Genomic DNA, 25853 nt, shown 5'->3' with positions numbered 1-25853 from the left:
CTTCCAGCAACCAGTCTCCAATCTTGGCAGACCGTGTTCCTGCTTGCAGCAGTGCCAGAGCAGTTCTGCCCATCTGCAGAGCCGAGCCAGTGGTTGATCCCAATCTAAAATAATTCTGATTTAATGGATGTGGGTCTTCCATTAACATAATAAAAGCCATATATGACAAGCCCACAGCTAACATCATACTCAGTGGTGACAGATTGAAAGCTTCTCCTCTAAGATCAGGAACAAGACAAGGGTGTCCACTCACCAGTCTCACCACTCATGTTCAACATAGTACTGGAAGTCCTACTCAGAGTAATCAGGCAAGAAAAAGAAATAAAAGGAATCCAAATTAGAAAGGAAGGAGTGGGAATTCCCTGGCAGTCCAGTGGTTAGGACTCCACGCTTCCACTACAGGTGGCAGGGGTTCGATCCCTGGTGGGAGAACTAAGATCCCACATGTGGCTCAGCAGGGCCCAAAAATAAAATAAATAAATAAATAAATAAATAAAAGGGTGCCAGTCCATGATGTAAAGGGAAGACTATATTCTCTTCCAAATGTGGACCCTGCCTATTTCCTTTATTGTAGTCATTAGCTGATGTCGTTGGCAGTGAACATACCAAGTAAGCTTTTCCAGGATGAGCCTGTAGACTTGGAAATAAATCTTCCAAAACAAAAAGTCCAACTTCTAATCGTTTCTGTTTGTACCCACACATCCACCAACACACTTCATTTTTTCAAATATTTTTTTAACCAAGCAAGTCAAATTCATACTCCCTTCTGTCCCGTTACCAATAGCAAGTCATTTAGATTTCCACTTCTCCTTTTGGCCTATTTTCTTTCTCTTCTCAATTTACAAAAACGAAACAAAACAAAAACAACTTTTTTGGTCACCAGTCATTACTACATTGCCCACTTTCCCTTTTCTGTCCTCTGGCTCGTTTTTCCTGTCCTCTTCCTGAACAACAGAAATTTTAAAAAGTGAACTGTGGGTAATCTATAATTGAAGTTTTAAGGTCAGTATATTAAAACTGGATAACAATAGATCCAATAGATCATTTATTTCTTTATAAATCTGAATACAGTTGTATTTAGTATTCATTATAAAGTGTTTTAAGGAGAAATGTAAAATTTTTTCTCAGGAAACTTATTTTGGAAGGCTGCATACTCGTTTTATGCCAATATCACATTATGATATGACAATAGATATGAACTACTATAAACTCTTTTCTACTGGATTCATTGACATGAGTCTAACAGGAAATCCAGAGCTCCGACTTCAATCAATTCCAGTATCAAATGTCTGATTATCATATGCTCTACTTAATGAGTAGCTAGCTAGAGGGTAAGATGTCAGCTTGATGTAGCATGATATGTACAAACCAGACCACTGCATTTTCTACGTTTAACACAGTTAAAGAGTAACAAATATGTTTTAAAAGTCCATGGAAAAATACCACATAGCTAGGAGAATTGAAAAACTAAACGCTTCTAATTACAGGTTAAGTTACTCTCAAGGGTCTGGGCCTGATTTTTCCTTAGGATCTCTCTACCAGTTATCTATCTATCTATATCTATCTATATAGATAGATATAGATAGATAGATTTTTTTTTTTTTTTTTTTTTTTTTTTGCGGTACGCGGGCCTCTCACTGTTGTGGCCTCTCCCTTTGCAGAGCACAGGCTCCGGACGCGCAGGCTCAGCGGCCATGGCTCACGGGCCCAGTCGCTCCACGGCATGTGGGATCTTCCCGGACTGGGGCACAAACCCGTGTCCCCTGCATCGGCAGGCAGACTCTCAACCACTGTGCCACCAGGGAAGCCCAGTATCTATATCATTTAAGCCATGATTGTCTAGTGTGAGGACAAAACCAAACAGATTCAAGCGTATCCATGATTTTTATTATGCTCTTCCTCAGAATTAATCAAGATTTGAGTCCCAGTTCTACCACTCAAGAGCTACATGATATTTAGAATGCTTTTCAGTCTCAGTTTTCCTATTTCCTATAAAATAGAGATAATAACCTACTTCACAGGGCTGTTGTAGGAATTAAATGAGAGAATCTATATGAAATACCTATTTCAGTGCCTAGAATCTAGTGAATTTCCTTCGAACCTCTCCCCATCTCTAAACATTCTTACTATTGCAAGCCAGTAGGGATGTATATGGGAGCATCCCTTCCATTCCTTAACAGCAATGAGTTGAATGAGTATCTTTCTGTTTATAAGTGTTCTTGCAAAATATATTGTTTTGTGTGAAGGTAATTTTCATTTCTATAAATAGTATTATATATCTCATTCTAGTTTTATTCTATTTCCATTTTGGCTTCGGCTTGGAGGAGCTCTTTAATTCTTGTTATTGTGGTTTGGGAAAAGCATAAAATCTGTTAAATATTAGTCCTTCACAGCTCCTTTTCAAAGGCAAATTCAAAAGCAAGATTTTCTAAGTCAGGTATGCCCAAACTTGCTTGGAACAACTTTATCTGAAGAGATGAGATATACATGCAAGACAAAGACATGATTGTAAGGGTGCAGACTTTTTTTAATCATAGGTCTTTTTTGGGTTTTTTTGTGGAGGTGGGAAGGTGGGGTGGATGCCCCAGGTGCACAGGGTTGATTTAATCATATTCTCCACTTCATGGCCCATTATCATCATTGGTCTGTGCACGGCCTCACCCTTATTTTATTTATTTCCTTTCACCCCTATTCCTCATGCCTTTCTCCTTCATCCCTCATAGGCAACCATGCCAATGAGTTGAATAGATATCTTTTTGGCTGTTAAGTGTACTTACAAAATATATTGTTTTGCGTAAAGATAATTATAATTTACTTAAATAGTATTTTGCTATATATTTTATTTCTTTTTTTCACTCTACACTATGCTTTTAAGTTCATCTATACTGCCATGTGTAAATCTGCTTAGCTATTTCTGATTATTTCCTTGTTCTATGGTGTGGAACCACCACACCTAGCCCCTGTCCCAGTAATGGACACTCAAGGGAACATCCCACCACCTACCACTACAAATAATGCTGAAATTAAAATTCTTAAATGAGTTCCCACATTTACCTATGTGAAATTTCCTTGGCACACATATCTGGGAGCAGAGTTATATATTAATGTATATAATATATAATTTTATATATCATACTTGATAAAACTTTAATTTTATCAAGTACTGCTAGATTACACCTGTCTACTGGTACCAGCTGTCCCTGAGAGTTCCTGTAACTCCAAAATTGGCATGATATAGCTTTCTAAGAAATAGAAACTGATATCTCATCGTTTTAATTTGAATTTCTCTGATTATTGATGCATTTAAGCATTTCTTAATTTGCTTATTGGAGTTCCCTGCACTGTAAGTTAGGCAAATTCATGTTCATATCCTTTGCACATTTTCTTACTAGAATTGTTGTCCTAGTCTCCAGAGCATTACCTGTTATGGAAACTTGTCAAATGGTTCATGCCATGGAAACATAAGGGTCATTTTTAATTAAAATACCATGATCCCTCTAGTAAGCCAAATATGCACAAAATAATGCTTCCCAGCTTTAAATTGAGGAATTTGGGCTGCTAAAGGCAGAAAAGAGGACAAAATTAAAGAAACATCATTCAAAATTTCATTCCTCATAGTAAAAACAGCTATAAAAACAGTGATGGTATTAATACGATGATTGTACTAAGAGCCATATCAGTAAAATTGATACTTTCCTCTTAGAAAGCATTTAGCAAAATTCATTTATCAAATAACACTATTGAATTCTGAATATCTGGAATATAGCTGTGGAAGGCAATTACTATCACATACCCAGTTTAGAAGCTACTTCACTCTACAGTTGCTTAAAAGCACTGAAATTATGAGTCACCTCGTAACTCTATATATTTTATACAGGCAGTAGATACGCACATGATGGCTTTATGTATTTAACACTGAAACCTCATGCTACAGGGGGAGAGTTTATGATTGACAATTATTTTGTGAACCTGTGATGTGAAATGGAAAAGGTGTGGTGGATTTAGTAATGATGGAGTACCAGCTATATTAGAGCAAGGGATGTGCTGCTATGCAAATAAAAGAACCAGTGTCTAAACACAGATCCATAGCTCAGCGGGTAATCTACATATACCTCTGGGTCTTCACTCAGCATTGAAGAAAATAGTGAATTGTGCCAATGATTAAGGACAGCTAATAAATACTTTAAGTTTGCAATGAGAAGAAATATTTCATTTATTTATTTTTAACATCTTTATTGGAATATAATTGCTTTACAATGGTGTGTTAATTTCTGCTTTATAACAAAGTGAATCAACTATACATATACATATATCCCCATATCTCTTCCGTCTTGCGTCTCCCTCCCTCCCACCCTCCCTGCCCCAGCCCTCTAGGTGGTCACAAAGCACCCAGCTGTTTTCCCTGTGCTATGTGGCTGCTTCCCACTAGCTATCGATTTTACATTTGGTAGTGTATATATGTCAATGCCACTCTCTCACTTTGTCCCAGCTTACCCTTCCCCCTCCCCGTATCCTCAAGTCCACTCTCTAGTAAGTCTGCATCTTTATTCCCGTCCTGCCCCTAGGTTTCTCATGACCTTTTTTTTTTTTTGGCTGCGTTGGGTCTTCGTTGGTTACTCTTCATTGTGGTGTGCGGGCGTCTCATTGCAGTGGCTTCTCTTGTTGCGAAGCACAGGCTCTAGGTGCACAGGCTTCAGTAGTTGTGGCACGAGGACTCAGTAGCTGTGGCTCGCGGGCTCTAGAGCACGGGCTCAGTAGTCAGTTCAAGTTATCCATGATCAAACCGGTCAGAGATTATTATTAATAATTTTAATATGCTTTATTTTTTAAATTAATTTATTGTATTTATTTATTTTTGGTTGCGCTGGGCCTTCATTGCTGCATGTTGGCTTTCTCTAGTTGGCGGCGAGCGGGGGCTACTCTTGCGGTGCGCGGGCTTCTCATTGCTGTGGGTTCTCTTGCTGTGGAGCGTGGGCTCTAAGCACGTGGGCTTCAGTAGTTGTGGCTAGCGGGTTCTAGAGCGCAGGCTCAGTAGTTGTGGTACACGGGCTTAGTTGCTCCATGGCATGTGGGATCTTCCCGGACCAGGGAGCAAACCCGTGTCTCCTCCATTGGCAGGCGGATTCTTAACCACTGCACCACCAGGGAAGTCCCTATGCTTTATTTTTTAATGCTAATAGATTTTAAGGCTAAATTTGGTGATTTGCATATGCTCTAAAAATCCATTAAATGGTCTGTGGACATCAAAAGTTAGAAAAACACAGTTTCATGGTAAGCTATGATGAGAGAGTGTTTTACCCTGTGCCTCTGGGTAGCACTGATTTACAACTAGTATCCAAGGTTTCAGACAGGAATCAAAAGGAAAGACTCTTTCTCTCCCTAGGTATGAGTCATGGAAATGGGTATTATTACTATACTGTACTGTCTATTTTTTTAAACAAGAAAACTGTAATTTGGGTAAGTAAAATGAGCAGAGTCATATAGATTGTACACACGAGAAGCAGACCTAACTCAGGTTTCCTCACCCCTAATTTAGACTCTGCTTTACACCATTCCTTCTCAGAATTGGAGCCTTTAGGGTGCATTTGGTATAGTACAATGCTTTCGTTATTTAAACCATCAACTTAAAGGAATACTCACCTGGAGCTCTAATTGGGTTGATGACTACTAACTAACCGAACTTCTGACATCACAACTAGGTGCTAGTTGTTCAGCTTTCATTACGAAACTTCCTGCTATCCTGCAAAATTTTCTTCTTCCTACTTCCTTGAAAGAGCATTCGATGCAGCTCAAAGCAGTGCATGTTTGAGTCCAGAGCTCTCTCTACTCTAATGGCACACTATTCCCCAGACTATGTGCAAAGCACCAATTTCTCTCCCTACCCCACAACTTGCCTCCCCTCCCCCACTTCACTTTCAGACCTGGACATAAGGAAGCAACTGAACGCTTTTTTTATATTTCTTTTTAAGCCTTAAACCAACATTGCACTTTGTAGTTGGGCTGACTACATGCTATTTGCCAGTCTCTAAAAATGAGTAAAGCCATTTCCACTAGATGGCTGTCTTTACCAAGAACTGTAAGAGCTATGCCAGCTTGTAGCAATTTGCAAATTTTAAAGCCTACCTTTTACAGAGAAGTATATATATATATGCAGCCATTTAGTAGACTTACTAATACAAAGCTTTTATCTATGATTCCATTTTTTTAGGCACCACTTTGAAAAAAGTCAATAAATGTTAAAAACGTAATGTGCTTTTAAAAAATAGAGAAATTATTTTTGTTTCTGCTTAAATTTTTTCTCCTTTTAATTGAACTCATAGTATTGTATAAATTTAAGGTGTACAACATGTTAATTTGTTATATTTATATATTGTAATATGATTGGCATTGTAGCAATAATTAGCACCTCTATCACATTACATAATTATCATTTCTTTTTCGTGGTTGGATCAATTAAGTTCTAGTCTCTTATCAAGTTTGTTGATTATAATACAATATTGTTGTCTATATTCACTAGACTATGCTAATGCACAAATTTCTAGGACTTATTTACTACTCATTGCAAGTTTGTAGCCTTAAACAACATCTGAAAATTTTCTTAAAGAAATAAGGAATTTTACCCAAAAGAAAGACTGAAAGACATATATAAAAATTATCTCTTTGTAATTGTTGTTCATATTCTCAGATCAAAAAGTACTTGTTGGGAGGGTGGGAGGGAGGGAGACACAAGAGGGAAGAGATATGGGAACATATATATACGTATAACTGATTCACTTTGTTATAAAGCAGAAGCTAACACACCATTGTAAAGCAATTATACTCCAATAAAGATGTAAAAAAAAATAAAAAATAAAAAAAGTACTTGTTGATTATAAAAATTAAGTGTTTGATATTTGGGAGAAAAGATTGGCTACTGATATTTATAATTGACATTAGTGTTGCATTTTTTCCCCAGGTGATAAAGATACTTTTAAGTCAAAACATAATCCATTGAGTAGAATTTATCATATGCTGCAATTTCTACTCTGATCATCAGTGAGATTGTTTCTTCCCCCTCACATGCTTTGTTATTTATTAGTATTTGATAATTCGTTATTTGATTAGTAGAAAAATTGAGCACCTTGAAAACTTCTTATTGAAGTATAACATAACTAAAGAAAAGTGCACAAATTGTAAGCGTACAGCTCGATAAATTTTCACAAAGTGAAATGAATATAAATATTTTTGTGCGATTGTAGATTTTATCCTTTTAGATTCTATTTTCTATTTGTTTGGTTACACCCAAGTAATCAGCACCTAGATCAAGACTTAGAGTACTAAGAGTACTACAGCCACCCAGAAGCCCATTATTCTCCCCCCTGGTTACCTGCCCAAGATGGTGACCATAACCCTGGCTTCTAATGCTATTAGACTTTTGCCTGTTTTTGAAACTTATATGAATCTTCTCAATTCTTTTACTTTCCATTGTGTTTGTGGGTCTCATCCGTGTTGTTTTCACTGCTGTGGAATACGACTTTTTATTCATTCTATTATTAATGGACACATGTGTTTTCTAGTTTGGAACTATCATGAATAGTGCTTCTATGAAATTCTGGAACCGAAATGCATATGCATTTCTTGGGGTGGGGATATACCTAGAAGTGAGATTGCTGGGTCATGGGATTTGCATATGTTCAGCTTTGGTAGACACTGCCAGTTTTCTGAAATGGTTGTAACCATCTACACTCTCACCAGCAGGGTATAAGAGTTCCAATGCTCTAGTTCTTCCCCAGCATTTGGTAGTCAGTCCTTTTATATTGTAGCCATTCTGATAAGTAAGCGTGATATCTCATTGTGGTTTTAAATTGCATTTCCTACTGAAATTGTTTATATGCTTACAGGTTAAGAACATTATAATCTTTTGTTCATTTTTCTATAGTTTTTTATATCCTTTTTAAAATTAATGTGTAGGAGTTGTTTATATATCTGAGGTTTGTCAAATCAGTGGTCAGATATAAATATATTGTAACCACCTCTTCCCACTCTGGGGTTTGACTTTTTACTCTATAGTGGTATCTTTGATGAACAAAATCCAATTTATCATTTTTTTAAAGATTTATATTTATTTATTTATTTATTTATCTTTGGCTGCGTTGGGTCTTTGTTGTGACGTGCGGGCTTCTCATTGTGGTGGCTTCCCTTGTTGCAGAGCACGGGCTGTAGGCACATGGACTTCAGTAGTTGCAGCACACCGTCTCCGTAGTTGTGGCTCGCGGGCTCTAGAGCACAGGCTTAGTAGTTGTGGCGCACAGGCTTTGTTGCTCAGCAGCATGTGGGATCTTCCCGGACCAGGGATTGAACCCGTGTCCCCTGCATTGGCAGGCGGATTCTTAACCACTGTGCCACCAGGGAAGTCCCTATCATTTTTTTTCTTTATGGTTAGCACATTCTTTGAGTCCTTTTTTTTTTTTTTTTTTTTTTTGCAGTACGCGGGCCTCTCACTGTTGTGGCCTCTCCTGTTGCGGAGCACAGACTCCGGATGCGCAGGCTCAGCGGCCATGGCTCACGGGCCCAGCCGCTCCGCGGCATGTGGGATCTTCCTGGACTGGAGCACGAACCCGTGTCCCCTGCATCGGCAGGTGGACTTTCAACCACTGCGCCACCAGGGAAGCCCGAGTCCTGTTTTTAAAACTCTTTGCCAGTTCCAAATTCATAAATATATTACTCTATGATTTCTTCTTGGAGATTTATTATTTAACCCTTTATATTTAGATATAATCCACCTGCAATTGCTTTTTGTGTATGGTGTGAGGCAAGGACAAAAACTCATTTTTTCATACAGATATCAAGTTGTCCCAGCACTATTTATTTAGATGACATCATTTCACTACTGTACTATAGTTTCATCTTTGTCACAAATGAGGTAAATATGTATATAAATATATATAAATATATATAAATATATATAAATATATATAAATATATATATATATATATATATATATATATATATATATAGGTTTGTTTCTGGACTTTCTATTCTCTTTCCTTTTTCTATTTTTCTCTCCTTGGGCCCATTATGTTCATTACTATAACAATATAACAAGTCTTGATATCTGGTAGTGTAAGTCCCTAAGCCTTGTTCTTCAAGGTTCTATTAACTGCTCTTGGTCTTTTGCGTTTCCAGATAAATCTTAGAATCAACTTGTCAATTTCTACAGGGAGAATAAAAACAACAGCTGGGATTGTTATTGGAATTGGATTAAATCAGTTTGGCGGAAAATTGATGTCTGTGGTGGCTTTATAATGTGTAAATTTAGGTAAGCAAAACTACATGTCCCAGAATTTCCTTCCCTGATTGCTTTTTGGTTAGAGTGAGCCATGGGAGATTTTTTTTTGCCTGAGATTTGGAGGACAGAAGTGAAGCAGCAGTCATGATTTTCATGTTCAGAATTCCAGAGCAGGCATCGTTAGAGCTCATGAACAGTGCCACTTATCTTTTGGCTCACTTTGCTGGTATAGGAACAGCAGTCAGGCCTATAATTGCTCCAGCTTCCTCTGAATCCTCTTACAGCTTCTCTGACTCCTTGATAGTGGGCACCAGTATCTCCTGCAGGACACCCACATCACCAAGATTGGAGGCAGTGAGAGCTGAGCTCACTCATGTGTCCTCATGTGTTCCAGCTTTTCTTTGCTCTACCCACTTTATATCCATCCTCCTTTCTCAGCTGCCTGCCATACAGATTTCAAGCTCCAGCATGAGACACAAAGACAACAGCTTTACAGAGACTCTTTGACCAACTCCCACACTGTGTAAGGTCAAATTCTTATCACAAATCTCATATATATATATATATTATACATATATATACAGGTATGTATATATATTATATGTATATATAATATGTGTGTATTTATTTATTTATCCTGTCTTAGTGATTCTGCTTTTCTGGTTGATCCCTGATTGATACAGCATTTTTACAGATTGGGTCTTCCAATTCATGAACATGATATAGACTTCTATTAATTTGATCATTTTAAATTTCTTTCAGTAATGATTTGTAGTTTTTTGATATGGTGGTCTTGCCCATATTTCATTATATTTATTGCCAGATATCTGATGTGTTCTTTTATGCAATTATAGATTTTATCTTTTAAAATTTTATTTGCTATAGTTTGTGACTGGTATATAAAAACACAAATTGACTTTTACATTTTGATCATGCATCCTGCAACCTTGCTTAAATTCAGTTATTTGTTTTAATAGTTCATGAACTCTTTTGGATTTTCTACACACATAACCATATCATCGGAGATTAATGTGTTTCCTTCTTCCTTTTCTTGACTCTTTTGGACTGGCTCAGACCTCCAGTACAATGTTGAGTGATAAAAGGTAAGCTTGTCTCATTGCCCATATCAAGGGGGTGTTTTTAAATACTCACTCTTAAGGATTATGTTTTCTCTAGGTATTTTTGTAGCTATTCTTTTTTTTCTTTTAATATTTACTTATTTGGCTGTGCTGTGTCTTAGTTGCAGCACGCAGGATCTTCATTGCTGCATGTGGGATCTTTAGTTGTGGCATGTGGGATCTTGTTCCCTGTCCAGGGATCAAACCCAGGCCCCCTGTATTGGGAGCGTGGAGTTTTAACCACTGGACCACCAGGGAAGCCCCTTAGATATTCTTTATCAGATAAAATAAATTTCTTCTATTCTATTTGCTAAGAGTTTTTTTTTTAACTTTTTATTTTATATTGGAGTATAGCTGATTAGCAATGTTGTGATAGTTTCAGGTGCAGAGCAAAGAAACTATTTGCTAAGAGTTTTTAATCACGAATGATTATTGCATGATCAAATGCTTTTTCTGTATCTACTGACACCATCATGTGAGTTTCCTCTTTTTTCTGTTAATATGGTGACTTACACTGATTAATTTTCATTCAAAGCCAATTTGGTCATGATATATCATCCTTTTTATATATCGATGGGTTCAATGTGCTACTATTTTGTTTAGGATATTTATATATCTGTTCTTGAAAGAGATTGGACTCTAATTTTCATTTCTTAAATGTCCTTTTCAAGCTTCAGTACCAAAAGTTATGCTAGCCTCTTAACATAAGTTAGAAGTGTTCCATCTTTTTCCCTTCTCTGGAGGGGATGTATAAAATTAATATTTCTTCCTTAAATATTTGGAAGAATCACCCATAAGGCCATGTGGGCCTGAAGATTTCTTTATTGGAAACTTTTTAAATTACAGAATCAACTTATTTAGATACGAGACTATACAACATGGGTTGTATATATCAGTTATTATATTTTTAATGTCTGTAAGATCTGTAGGAGTTTCTTTTTATTCCTGATATTGGAATTTTGTGCTTTCTCTCTTTTTTCCTTGACTTATCTTGATAAGTCTGCCAAATTTATTAGTCTGTTCAAAGATGCAATTTTTTGTTCTGTTTTCTCTATTGTACATTTGTTATATATTTAATTATTTCTGCTCTTATCTTTATTTACTTTCTACTTTTGTAGATTTATTGATATTTTGCTGCTGTTTTCTAATTTATCAAGGTAAATATTTAGATTCTTTATTTTCAGTCTTCCTTCTTTTCTGATTATGCATTTAAAGCTATATATTTCCCTATAAACATAGCATTAGTAGCAGCTATGGGTATTAATATGTTATATTTTCATTATCAGTCAATTCAAAATACTTTCTAGTTTCCATCATGGTTTTTTGAGCCATGACTTATTTTAAATTATATTGCTTAATTTCTTTAAAGTTGAGGGTTTTCTAGTTACCAGTTTTTGATTTCTAACTGAATTCATTATGGTCAAAGAACACATTCTGTATTATTGCAAACCTTTGAAATTTTTATGACACATGCTTTATGATCCAGCATATGGTCAATTTTGATAAATGTTCCACATGCATTTGAAATGAATGTGTATTATGTTGTTGTGTGTAGTGTTCTATGTAGGTCAGTTGTTTTGTTAATCATGTTGTTCAAATCTTTATACTTACTGATATTTTGTCTGCTTGTTCTAACAGGTGTTGAGAGATCCATGTTAAAGTGTTTCACTGTGACTGTGGATTTCCCTATTTCGTCTTTTAGTTCTGTCAAATTTTTGCTTCATGTACTTTGAAGCTGTCTTATTGAGTGTATATAAATCTAAAATTGTTATATCTTCCTGAAGGATTCATGTCTTTAAAATTATTAAATGTTTCTCTTTACTCCTAGTAATATTTCTTGCTGTAACATGTTCTTGTCTAATATTGATATAGCTACATCCGTTTTTATTTCATTAATTCTTTTTAATTCTTTTAGATTCACATTTTCTGTGTTCTTATATCAAGGTATGTTTCTTGTAAGCAGCATATAATAGGATTCTGTTTTCTAACCAATATGACAATCTTTTCATTGAAATATTTAGTTCATTTACATTTAATGTAACTAAATGTACACTTAATGTAATGTAATGATTAATGCATAATATCATAATATGTTTACTATCTTATTACTTGTTTTACATCTCACCCAGATGGTTTTTATCTTTCATTTCTTATCTTCTTTTGGTTTAGTTAAATAATGCTACATTCTTATTATTAAATAATGCTATATTTTCCATCTATTGTTTATTTATACTTTTTAAGCTATTCTTTTAGTGGTTAGCCTAAATACTATAATTTATTACCACATGTACTAATTTCCTAAGGCTGCCATAACTAAGTACTACAAGCTAGATGCCTTAAAACAACAGAAATGTATTCTGTCATAGTTCTGGAGGCTAGAAGTCCAAAACTCAAGGTGAGAAGCGTTGGTTCTTTCTGAGGGCTCTGAGGGAGAACTATTCCATGCCTCTCTTCTAGATTCTGGTGATAGCCAGCAATCCGTGGCATTCCTTGGTTTGTAGATGCATCGTTCCAATCTCTGCCTACATCTTCGTATGACATTCTTCCTACGTCTCTGTGTTGTCACATGGCTGTTTTCTTATAAGAACACCATACTGGAGTATGACCTTATCTCTACTTCACTAATAATTCTCCAGTGACCCTATTTTCAAATAAGATCATTCTGAGTATCTGGGGTCAGCATTTCACATATCTTTTTGGAGGAACACAATTTAACCCACCACACAGTCTAAAATTAATTATCACTTTTATTACTTCCCTGACAATGCTAAGACTTTAGAACACTTTAATTCCATTTACCATTTCCTGCCTGCTGTGTTATTGTTATCGTGGATTTAATTCCACATATTTTAAAATTGCAAAGAACATTACTGTTGTTTTATACACTCAGAATCCATTCATGTTTATCTATATATTTATTCATACATTTAGCTTTTTCACTACCCTTCACTTTTTTTCCACATTTTCTTTTTCTATCTTGGAGCATTTGCTTTCTCTTTTTCTCCTAGTCTGCGGGGACTCCAGTTACGTATATGTTAGACCTGTTTGCTATGTCCTATCTGTCACTGGTGAAATTCTCTTTTTCTTAATCTAGTTCTTCCTTCTTTTTCTCTATTTTCTTAATCTAGTTCTTTCTTCTTTTTCCTCTATTTTCTCTATTTTCTTTATTTACCATGATTATATTAAAAATTTTATGGATATCTATAATTCTGAATCACCTGTCTGGTTTTTCCCTTATGTTTTTGGTTATTGTGTCCTATTTCTTGGCATGCCTAGTACTCTTTAGTTGACAGTCAGATATTGTGTTGAAAAGCTGTAGAAATTCTGGATGAGGAGGGAATCTCTAGAGAGGATTCACCATTTCATCTGCTAGGTAGGTAGAGTTAGGTCTGGTCACCTTAATCCAATCACAGACTGAGCTAACTCAAGGTTATGCTGCAGTTTTACTAAAGCTTTTTCTACCTCTTCATCACTCCCACCCTAGAGCATAGCCTGCAAAGTTCCAACTAAAAGCCTGACTAGTTCCCCAAGGCCTTTCTCCCATGGCTTGTCTTGAACTCTAATCCTTGACTGCTAAGTAGCCTGGGACAGCCAGAAACCCCACTCTGCTTTTCAGAAACTTTCTGCCTCCTATATTATACAGCTTCAGAATTCAGCAAAATGCTTTTAAAAAAAAAAAACCTGACCAGTTGAGTTCATTTTTCTACCCCTCCAGGCTCTAATTTGTGTTGCTTTAGACCCACAGGATTACCAGATGCTCTGATGGTTTTTCTGCCTTCCAGCAGCTGTCCTTTGCCCAAGACTTTTATTGCATGTTCAGCCACATTCCTTGAGCCCAGAATTGTGAAATACCCTTTGGAAAAACGTCTGCAGAATGTTAGTTCAGCTCTCCGTGGTTTTCTCCTCTCCAGAATCTTGACCTCTCAAGTTCTAAGTTGTTTATCAGCTTTCCAATACCCATAAAGAAATTTTATTTGTTTTTGTTTTTGTTTTATCCAACTTCTCTCTAGTTATTCTGAAAGGATGCATTTTTCTGACATAAGTTACTCTACCATGCTAAAAGTAGAAGTCCCGACCACAGAGTTTTAGAGCTTCCCCTTCAGTGAAGCTATTGATTTTGCTTAAGGAAGTTAGATTGCTGAATAAGAGAATTTCTCTCTCTTTTTTTTAATCAAGTATATGATGATCTCTAAATACTAACTGTATAGTAATTAGTGCGCCTTTTGACAAAATGTGAATTTAAATTAATTAAGAGAACTTGCCATTTGACTATTTTGTCAAGAAACAAATGAGAAAAATAAATATACACAATAAAAACAAACATGCAATTAATAAAGGACATTGAAAATAAATTTTGTTCAAGACTGAAGCAAAAAGAGAATGTGGTAAGGTTTTCATAGGAATAGAAATGCTCTTATTAAGTAAATATATGCTGCACTAACCTAATAAAGTAATTTGCAATTTTAAAAGATGGAAGCGAAATGTTAATTTTATTTCATATTGGTATAGATAAACTAAAATATTTACAAAATAAAAATAGAATCCTTTCAAAAAGTGTTATACCTTAGTAAACTATTAGCAGAGGCTTCTTTTTTACCTCAGGTGTATAGAATTGAATTGATAATATTAATTTCATGGCAAGCTATCATTATCCATTCAAGTTAAGACCCATTAACATTTTTTAAAATGTAGTGTTTATTGTCTTTTTTCTTTATTTCTGTCCCCAGTCTCCAATTCCATGTTCTTTCTACATCCCATCATAAGGTCTCTTTATTATGTATTATATAATGTATGTCCTTCCAATCTACCTTTCAATACATGTATTTGTCCTTGAAAATATGTGGTATTATTTTGTGTATTTCTTAATTTACATACATGAAACTATTCTATCAATTGCATTCTTTTTCAATTTTTGTACAATCTTGTTTATGAGGTCTTATTTATGTTGCTGTATGAAAATCCAGTTCATTTCTTCTGATCATTGCATCATATTCAATCATATGCTTATATATTTCCCTTATCCATTCCTTTATTAAGGACATGTAAGTTGTCTCCAACTCTTGACTACCATAAGCAACTGCAATGAACATCCTGTGCATGTCTACTTGTGCATCAGGTAAAAACTCTTGAGAGGAATTGCTACATCATAGCATGTACACATAAATTTTATTAAACATTGAGAGACTGCTCTCCAGAATGGCAGCACTATATCATTCAACCATAAATGGTTTCCCAGTTTCCCCACCCTCTCCTAATATTATCTAATGATCTAATGAGTATAAGGTAGTCTCTCATCTTAATTCACATTGGAAATATGTCAGTCTTTCCCCCAATTAATCAATAAAAGCAATTCTAATTAGAATTCCATAATTTTTGAGGTACTCAAACTTTTTCTAATATTTATGTAGAAAAATAAATTCCACAAATAGAAAAGTCAATTTTATAAAAGAAGAGCAAAGAGGAGGAAAGCTAACCTACAAGATATGAAAGTATATTACAGAGTTATAATAATAAAAACATATGCTTCTATTGCAGGAACAGGCAAAGAGACCATTGAAACAGAATTGAAATTCAAAAACAGAACATGGATATATGGGAATTTTTTAAATAATAAGAACAGCAACAATAATAATGTGGAAGACAATATTGTCACAATTCTTCCTTTCTTTTTGGCCCCTGCCATAGTTTCACTATGGACAGATATCCTTACCCCACTGTTTTGGGGCTTGGCCATAGGACTTGCTTTGGTCGATGGAATGTGAGTGAATGTGACACGAGCAGAGGCTTTACATGTGTTTCGTGGCTTGTCTTCTCTTGCGTATCTGCCACCTGCCATGAACACACACACACACACACACACACACACACACACACACACACACACACGATACACATATCACAGAAAGAGGTAATACAAATAGCAATAGCAAATACTTACTGTAGACTTTTTATCCCAGGTACTATCCTAAGTACTTTAGTTGTAATAACACAATTAATCTGCCCAGTCACCTCATGGGGTAAGTAATGTTATTATCATCATTTTACAGATGAGGCAACTGAAACATAGAACTTGCACAAGATTATAGAATGAAATAGGAATTCTAGGTAATACCATAATACAATGGGGAAAATGGATTATTTAATGGATGCTGTAAGGAAAATAGTTTATCCTACTAATTTTGATAATAATTTCACATCATTTTTGGGGGATGTTTTTGGCTGCATTGGGTCTTCGTTGCTGCGTGCAGGCTTTCTCTAGTTGCAACGAGTGGGGGCTACTCTTCATTGCGGTGCACAGACCTCTCATTGCGGTGGCTTCTCTTGTTGTGGAGCATGGGCTCTAGGCGCGTGGGCTTCTCATTGTGGTGGCTTCTCTTGTTGCGGCACGCAGGCTCCAGGACGTGCGGGCTTCAGTAGTTGTGGCCTGTGGGCTCAGTAGCTGTGGCTTGTGGGCTCTAGAGCACAGGCTCAGTAGTTGTGGTGGACGGGTTTAGTTGCTCCGTGGCATGTGGGATCTTCCCGGACCAGAACTAGAACCCATGTCTCCTGCATTGGCAGGCAGACTCTTAACCACTGTGCCACCAGGGAAACCCCCACGTCAATTTTTAAAAAGGTAACTTTGATATGGATCAAAGGCCTAAGTGTGAAATGCTAAGAGAATGAAGGAGTATATCTCTATGATCTTTGAGAATGGAAAAACTTGTTTAAAAAGACCCAAAAAGCACAAATCTTAAGGTAAAAATTAAAGGATCTGACTACGTTAAATTAAAGGATTTTTTTTTCAACAAAGAAAACCATAGAGAAAGTTAAACAGCCAGGGATTGCATTTGCAGAAGATATTTGTAATGTCGACAACAACAGGTTTTAATCAACTAGGCCAGTGGTCAGCAAGCCTTTCCTGTGAAAATCCAGATACTCAATATTTTAGGCTTTGGGAACCAGACTGTCTGTTGCAACTACTCAATTCTGCTGTTATAGCACAAAAGCAACCATGGACAAGACGTAAATAAGTGGGCATGACTGTGCCCCAGTAAAAACTGAACAAGTCCCATATGTTATCAACAGTGCAAGAGGGTTCTGATTTCTCCATATCATCCCCACATCTGACTTCCTATTTTTGTCATTCTGATGGATATAAAGTGATAAGTCTTTGCTGTTTTAAATTTTCTAGTAACCACATTTAAAAAGTTAAAAGGAACAGGGGGAATTAATTTTAATAATATATGTTATTTAACCTAATATATCCAAAATATTTTCATTTTAACACGTAATACTAATGAGATATATTTATGTATGTGTATTTTAGGCTCATGGCACAGAACTAGCTAGGGCAACCTTAGAAGAAACTCATTGGAAAGTCAGAACTTCTGTTACCCTGGATCCCTGAATGAACATGTGGAAAAAAACCTTCCCTCCCCACAGCCCAATCACATAGACTTTATGGTGTAAGAAATAAATTTCTATTGTATTAAGCCACCGAAATTTTGGTAGTTTTGTATTACCTTAATTAATACAGAAATTAGAACCTTGAAGTTGAGTGTTGTAAAAGAAAATCTAAATCATGTGGCATTGGCTTAATGGTGGATAGGCAGTGAGGAAAATATTATGATTTGGGGGGATAGTGTTGGAAATGGATATAGAGACCCATATATGCAATGGCAAAATATATGGTAAACTGTTATCAGAGATAACTTGAAAGACAGACCAGGTATTTACCAGGTCCATAGCTTAGGGGAAGACATTGGGAAAACAAAAAGTTAACTGTGTGTTATGGTTGTTACTGATTGTATTTAGCAAAATATTAGAAAACAAGATCATCTCAGGTAAGAATTAGCTAATTTCAAGCAGAAATGAAAGGAAATAAAGAGAATCCAGAATGTGGGGCCTAGGAGGGTCACAAAAGCTAAACAGAAGGAAATAGCATTGAGAAAACTCTTGTGCAATCAAGGACCATTAAGACTTAGTCAGGTAGCAAAGAATAAATTAAGAGGCTGGCCCTCCTTCTCAAGCCTTATGGACTTAATGTAGCTATCATTATAGTAAGAGAAAGAAGCGTGGCATCAAGGAAGCAAAAATTAAATTAGGATTGAGGATAGTGTCTGTGAAAGAATTTAACTGTGGTTACAGGCACCAGGAATTGACTAGATGCAAACTGATCAGAAACCTAATAAGTTTTTGAAGGAATTATCTGGCCAAAACCAAAAACAGAGTCAAAAACAGAGTCTACTAAAGAAGCATTGACTCTTCTGGTCTTCCAAATTCAGGTCTTCAAATCTGCATGGCTGCAAGCAGACTGAGAAAACTCTGCAGTCCCCAAGAAGGGTTTACTCCTCAACTACCTCTTCAGCTGTGGCCAGGAAGGAAAATGGACAAGGAAGAATATCCAGGAGGGTTAACTCAAGGACCATGAGAAACAATGGACAAGGGAACTCCTCAACAGGAACAGGATCAGTATCTAATCAAAAATTACCCCACACCTGAGGGTAGGAAGTATTCACAATGCAAGTCCCAGAGGATTTCATAATTACTATGAACCCCTGACTGCTGTCTCCCATCTTTTCCTTTTCCAAATAAGAATTTTTAATTGTAGCTATTCTAGCCCCATCCCATTAATATATTGGGTGTGTGGGAGTAGGGATGAGAAGAGGTACAAATAACTTATCTCTTTAGTTCATAGGTGGCTTGACCACCTATGATGGAAAGAATTGCATATCACCAGGAAATTCTGGAACTTGAGTTGCCTGCAGTGACTGAATGAGAGTTTGGGTAGTCTCTCTTAAGATGTGGTGTAAACTATGTGGGAAGAAGCATGAAGCAGATATCGGTTGCCAGAAGAGTGAACTATGGCAGAGACTGGCCACCCACTCAACAGACCTAATTCCTTTTTCTCCTGGACCCTCAACTACACCATATTTTCCAGCCTCCATTTTGGTTGGGAACAACTGTGCGACCTTAAGCCTGTGGAATGTGAGTAGAGTGATATATGCCATTTCCAGGCTTGGCCTGTAAAAATCGCCCATGCAGTCCTCTACTCTCTCTCTTTCTTTCCGCATGTGTTGCTTGGCTATCAACATTTAGAACCACGGCAAAAGATGGCAGAGCCTCCACCGGTCTAGGCGCTGAATGATTCTATGGGGCATGCCCCACCACCAGCTGGACTTCATATGTGTGAGAAATTTGCATTATGTAAAGCCACTGAGATTTTAAGGCTTATCTATTACAGCAGTTAGCTTTATTTTAATTGATATATGAATCCACCTTAACCCATAAATACCTTTTTTAAAAAATTTTTTACCTAAAGGGAATACGTACAAAAATTGCTTATGGTAGGGAGAGTTGGAATTAACTTGGGTTTTCATCACTAAAAAAGATGGGGAGGTAAAATGAAGCATCTGGAAGCAATGTACTAGATGAACATACAGTAAGATATATAAATCTGAAGAACATAATATTGGGAAAAACAGCAAGGAGCACAACTATAGACGGCAACAGCACAGTATCATCAATGTAACTGATGGAAAACTGAAAAGAACCACAGCTTAGTACCACTGATATAAATTTAAAACACATAAATACACAAAACAGTATTATATATTTTTCAATAATAGTTCATAATCAAGGAATAGACACCAAACGTATCAGGGTAGAAGAATGGATCTAGGGATCAGTTGAAAGGGAAAAAAATAAAATAAAAGAGATGGCTGCCAAAACAGATGGTGAGAACGTGCCACCATCTTAGTCAGCCTGGACCTACTGTAACACCATAGAAGGTGTGGCTTTAACAGCAAACTTTATTTCTCACAGTTCTGGAGAACCTGCTGCTGTATCCTCACGTGGTAGAGAGAGAGATCATCTCTCTTATGTCTCTTCTAAGGGCACTAATCCCATCATGAGGACTCCACTCTCAAGAACTAATTACCTCCCAAAGGCCCCCACATCCAAAAATCCAACAGACTGGAGATTAGGGTTTCAACCTGCGAATTTAGGGGGGACACGAACATTCAGTCCATAGCAGCCATGAATTACAGAATATGATTAACTCAGTTTTCTATACCTATATGTGGCAGATGCTGCAATGTGCCACCCAGAAATGGGTGGACTCATTCCCCCAGCCACTGGAAGTACTTCAGGAAGACAGCCCTCTGTTCTCAGCCCTGTTTGGGGATTACTATGCCTAAATAAAACTGGCCCAAGATCATACCTCCCTGGAAGGGTAGTTCCTATTCAATGACTGATCAACGTAGGAGGTGTAAGTGTCTGTTCTTCATGCCCAAATTTGGGACAATTTTAAGGGCCATCTGAGATCCAGAGTTTGTCATCAGGTTAGTTGATTGGAACTGTATCTCAGTTCAACTTCTCCCTCTACCCAATCCTGCTTCCTTCTCCTCCCTTCCACAAGTATTGATCCCAAGACCATTCCTTAATAAACATCCTGCACGCTAGTCTCCATCTCAGAGTCAGCTTCCCAAAGAACGCAAGCTGTGACACGAACGTTAATGTGTGTGTGTGTGTGTGTGTGTGTGTGTGTGTGTGTGTGTTGACTTTTGTGAGCATATTTTTCCTTTTGCTGACTTCTATTTTTCAAACTTTCAACAACAAACATTTTGTGAAAAGAAAAAACAAGTAAATTTTTTTTAAAAAAATGAGAATGCATTTCTGTCAGCTTTAGTCATAACAAAACATGACAAATTTTCTGTCATGAACATAAAATAGCTGAAAGTACCACAGAAACTGAACAGCCAAAATACTTTCACTATTTATCTAGGGAAATTCAAAGGGCTATGAAAGGTGAAGAGTAAATAGGCATATAATCTGTTTCCATTAGGCAGCAAGTTAAATACCAAGGCAAAGCTTTTCCACTGAATCATTTTGCAGTTTCTGTCTCCTTCCCAAGCTCCTACAACATAACCCTTGAGCAGAGGTCAGTTGGTAACCCTTTTCATTCCCTCACAAGTTGTACATTTAGTCCATTTGCCCACTTTGCCATGCTCTTGTGAGCTTTCAGTTCTTTGAGCACTTATATTTGACAAGCATTTCTCACAAGTATCAGTGGCCCTGTGTATTCATTTCCTACGGCTGCTGAACTGAGTACTGCAAACTGAGTGGCCTATAATAACAGAAATTTATTCCCTCAAAATTTGCAAGCTGAAAGTCTGAAATCAAGGTGTTGGCAGGGCCATGCTTTCTCTGAAACACTCTATGGAGGATACTTCTTGCCTCCTCTAGCTACTAGTGGTTGCCAGTAATCCTCAAATTACCTTTTTCCATATGTTTCTGCGTCTGTGTGTCTTTGTCTTTTCTCGTAAGGACTCCAGTGATTGTATTTAGAGCCCATCCTAATCCAATACGACCTCAACTTAATTACACTAGAAAAGACCCTATTTCCAAATAAGGTCACATTCTGAGGTTCAAACTGGACATGATTTTAGAGGGGACACTATCAACTCAGTACAGTCTGCCATCCGCCTCCCCCAAAACTCGCATCCATCCCATGTGCAAAATACATTCACCCCATCCCAAAGTCCCCTGAAGTCTTAACCTGTTGCAGCATTAAATCTAATTCCAAAGTATTGTCAACTTAAAAAAAATTCCAAATCTTGTCATCTAAATCAGGTATGGGTGAAACTCTGGGTATTGTTCATCATGGGGCAAAATTCTTCTCTGTCCACAGACCTGTGAAACTAGAAAACAAACTGTTTCCAAAATACAATGATGGGACAGCCATGGGATAGACATTGCCATTCCTAAACTGAAAAAAAAAAAAAAGGAGTAAAGAGATTACCTTTCTAAAACAGTTCACCACCCAGAAAGACAAATTCTATTAGGCTTCAAGGCTTAAGAGTCATCCTTTGTGGCTGGATGCTCCATCCTCTCAGCCCTCCTAGGTGGAAGCCCCACCCTCTCTGGCCTCTGCCTTCATGGCTCTGCCCGCAAGGGTATTCATTTCATCCTGTCTCTGTCCCCTTCCATCCGGGCTGGCAGTGTTTCTGTTGGTGTAAAATTCTCCAAAACCTTGTCAATCTTCTGTGGATGTCAAGAGAAACCACACCATCAGACACAAGCGTTCCTGGGTAAACTTGTCTATTGCTGGCTGCTGCTGAGATAGTTGATTGGAGTCATAAATGACACACCTCTGATCTCTATAGCGAAGAGTTGTCCACTCACACCCTTGGCCCTGTTTCCAGAGTATGCTATCTGGGTAGGCTAAGAATTTTCCAATTCATCATTTGCAGGTTCCGTTTTCCTTAACCGTTTATCTCTCAATTTATCTCTTCTCTTATTTTACTGTAAGTGACAAGGAGAAACCAGTCTGCACCTTCCACATGTTGCTTGGAAATCTATCCAAATTCATCTCTTATAAATTCTATTTTCACCCAACAGTAGAACATAATTCAGCCAAGTTTGCTGCTGCTTTGTAACAAGGATTACCTTCCCTATAGTGTTCATTAATATGTTCCTCATTTCTATCTGGCACCTCATCAGAAACATTTTATCATTCATATTTCTGGTAACATTCTGTTAGTGATATTTGTATGCCCTCAGACTACAGAAGCTTTCTCTACAGATTTCTCTTCCTTCTAGACCCTCACCAGAATTATGTTTAACTTCTTTTTCTACCAACCATCTCTTCAAGGCAATGTAGGCTTTTTTCTATTATGCACTTAAAAATTCTTCCAGCCTCTACCCACTATCCAATTCCAAAGCCACTTCCATATTTTTAGGTATTTGTCACAGCAGCACCCCACTTTATAGCATCATAATCTGTTATTAGTTCCCTAGGACTATGATAACAAAGTACCTCAAACTGGGTGTCTTGTAATAATAGAAATTTATTCTCTCACAATTCTGGAGGCTAGCTGTCTGAAATTAAGGAATTAGCAGGGCTGTGCTGTCTCTGAAGGCTCTCTAGGGTAAGATCCTTGCCTTTTCTAGCTTCTGATGGTTGCCTGCAATCCCTGGCATTCCTTGGCTTGTGTATGCATCAAACCAATCTCCGCCTCCATCCTCACATTGTCACATTCTGAGATTCTGGGTGGATATGAATTTGGGGGGGACACAATTCAACCTGGTATAGTCTTTTTCTGTACCTCCTTATTTCTGTTTTAACTCACTATCTCTAAGTCCAAGCTGTTCACTTCCCTTTTTTTAATTAACTTAGTTATTTATTTATTTTTGGCTGCGTTGGGTCTTTGCTGCTGCATGAGGGCTTTCTCTAGTTGCGGTGAGCGGGGGCTACTCTTCGTTGTGGTGCGTGGGCTTCTGGTTGCGGTGGCTTCTCTTGTTGTGGAGCACCGGCTCTAGGCGCACAGGCTTCAGTAGTTGTGGCATGTGGTCTCAGTAGTTGTGGCTTGCGGGCTCTAGAGCGGAGGCTCAGTAGTCATGGCACACGGGCTAGTTGCTCTGTGGCATGTGGGATCTTCCCAGACCAGGAATCGAACCCGTGTTCCCTGCACTGGCAGGCAGATTCTTAACCACTGCGCCACCAGGGAAGTCCATCACTTCCCTTTTAATGAAGGGAAAAATAAAGATAGGTAAGGGAAAGTATCTTGTTTCCAATTAAGAAAATGACTGTCAGATTCAGTCCCACAGTTGCTTTAGTTATACATATAAACACCTCTGGAGTTATTTTTTGTGTGTTGTATTTGTTTTGAGTATTTTTTTTTCAAGCACCAGCTGGTTCTACATCACCTTTTTGGATTCTGTTAGCTTATCGTCTATTTAGAAGTTTTATATCTATGTTCATGATTGAAAGTGGTCTGTAATTTTCCTTTCTTGTCCTTACCTGCTTTGGTTTCAAGGTTATAACAGTGTCATAGAATGAGTTAGTGAGTATTTTGTCTTCCTCTAGTATCTGGAAAGAGTTTGAACAAGACTGGAATTATTCTGTGAAAGTTCGGTAAAATTTGCCTAAACAACTCTCTGGACTTGATGTTTACTTTGTGGGAAAATTTTAAATTATTGATTGGTTTGACATTAGAAAATCCATAAATAAGATTAACTACATGGACAGATAAAAGAAGAAAATATACCTCAATAGGTGTAGGAAAAAAATCATTTGATAAAATTCAACATCCAATTATGATAAAAACTTAACAAAAAAGGAAGCATTTTATAAAGATTCAACATCCATTCATGACAACAATCATTAGCAAAGTGCAAACAGAAGGAAACCTCTTTCACCTGAAAAAAGTGTAACTACCAAAACACTATGGAAAACAACATCTTAAAAAACATCATTCCTTTTTTTTTAATCGAAGTATAGTTGATTTACAATATTAGTTTCGGGTGTATAGCAGTGATTCAGATATCTATAACTCTTTTCCATTATAGGTTATTACAAGATATTGAATATAGTTCCTTGTACTACAGTAAATCCTTTTTGTTTATCTGTTTTATATATAGTAGTTTGTATCTGCTAATCACAAACTCCTTATTTGTCACCCCCTCTCCTTTCCCTTTTGGTAACCATAATTTTGTTTTCTATGTCTGTGAGTCTGTTTCTGTTTTGTAAATAAGTTCATTTTTATTATTTTTTAGATTCAATATATATAAGTGATATCATATAATATTTGTCTTTGTCTGGCTTACTTCACTTAGTATGATAATCTCTAGGTCCATCCATGTTGCTGCAAATGGCAAAATTTCAGTCTTTTTATGGCTAATATTCCATTTTGTGTGTGTGTGTGTGTGTGTGTATGTGTGTGTGTGTGTGTATATATATATATATATATATATATATATATATATACGCCACATTCTCTTTATCCATTCATCTGTAGAGGGATACGTAGGTTGCTTCCATGTCTTGGCTGTTGTAAACAGTGCTGCTATGAATATTGAGGTGCATGTATCTTTTCAAATTAGAGTTTTCATCTTTTCCAGATATATGCCCAGAAGTGGGACTGCAGGATCATATTGTAACTCTATTTTCATTTTTTGAGGAACCTCCGTACTATTTTCCATAGTAGCTCCACCAATTTCTATTCCCACCAACAGTGTGGGAGGGTTCCCTTTTCTCCACGTCCTCTCCAACATTTATTATTTATAGACTTTTTTTTTTTTTTTTTTTTTTTTTTTTGCGGTATGCGGGCCTCTCGCTGTTGTGGCCTCTCCCGTTGAGGAGCACAGGCTCTGGACGCGCAGGCTCAGCGGCCATGGCTCACGGGCCCAGCCACTCTGCAGCATGTGGGATCTTCCCGGATCGGGGCACGAACCCGTGTCCCCTGCATCGGCAGGCGGACTCTCAACCACTGCGCCACCAGGGAAGCCCTTATAGACTTTTTGATGATGGCCATTCTGACCAGTGTGAGATGACACCTCATTGTAGTTTTGATTTGCATTTTTCTAATAATTAGCAAAGTTGAGCATCTTTTCATGTGCCTGTTGGCCATCTGTATGTCTTCTTTGGAGAAATGTCTATTTAGTTCTGCCCATTTTTTGATTGGGTTGTTTCTTTGATATTGAA

This window comes from Stenella coeruleoalba (assembly GCF_951394435.1).
Source record: "Stenella coeruleoalba genome assembly, chromosome: 16".
In the NCBI taxonomy this organism is placed as follows: Eukaryota; Metazoa; Chordata; class Mammalia; order Artiodactyla; family Delphinidae; genus Stenella; species Stenella coeruleoalba.
Note: the sequence above shows the minus strand (reverse complement) of the source record.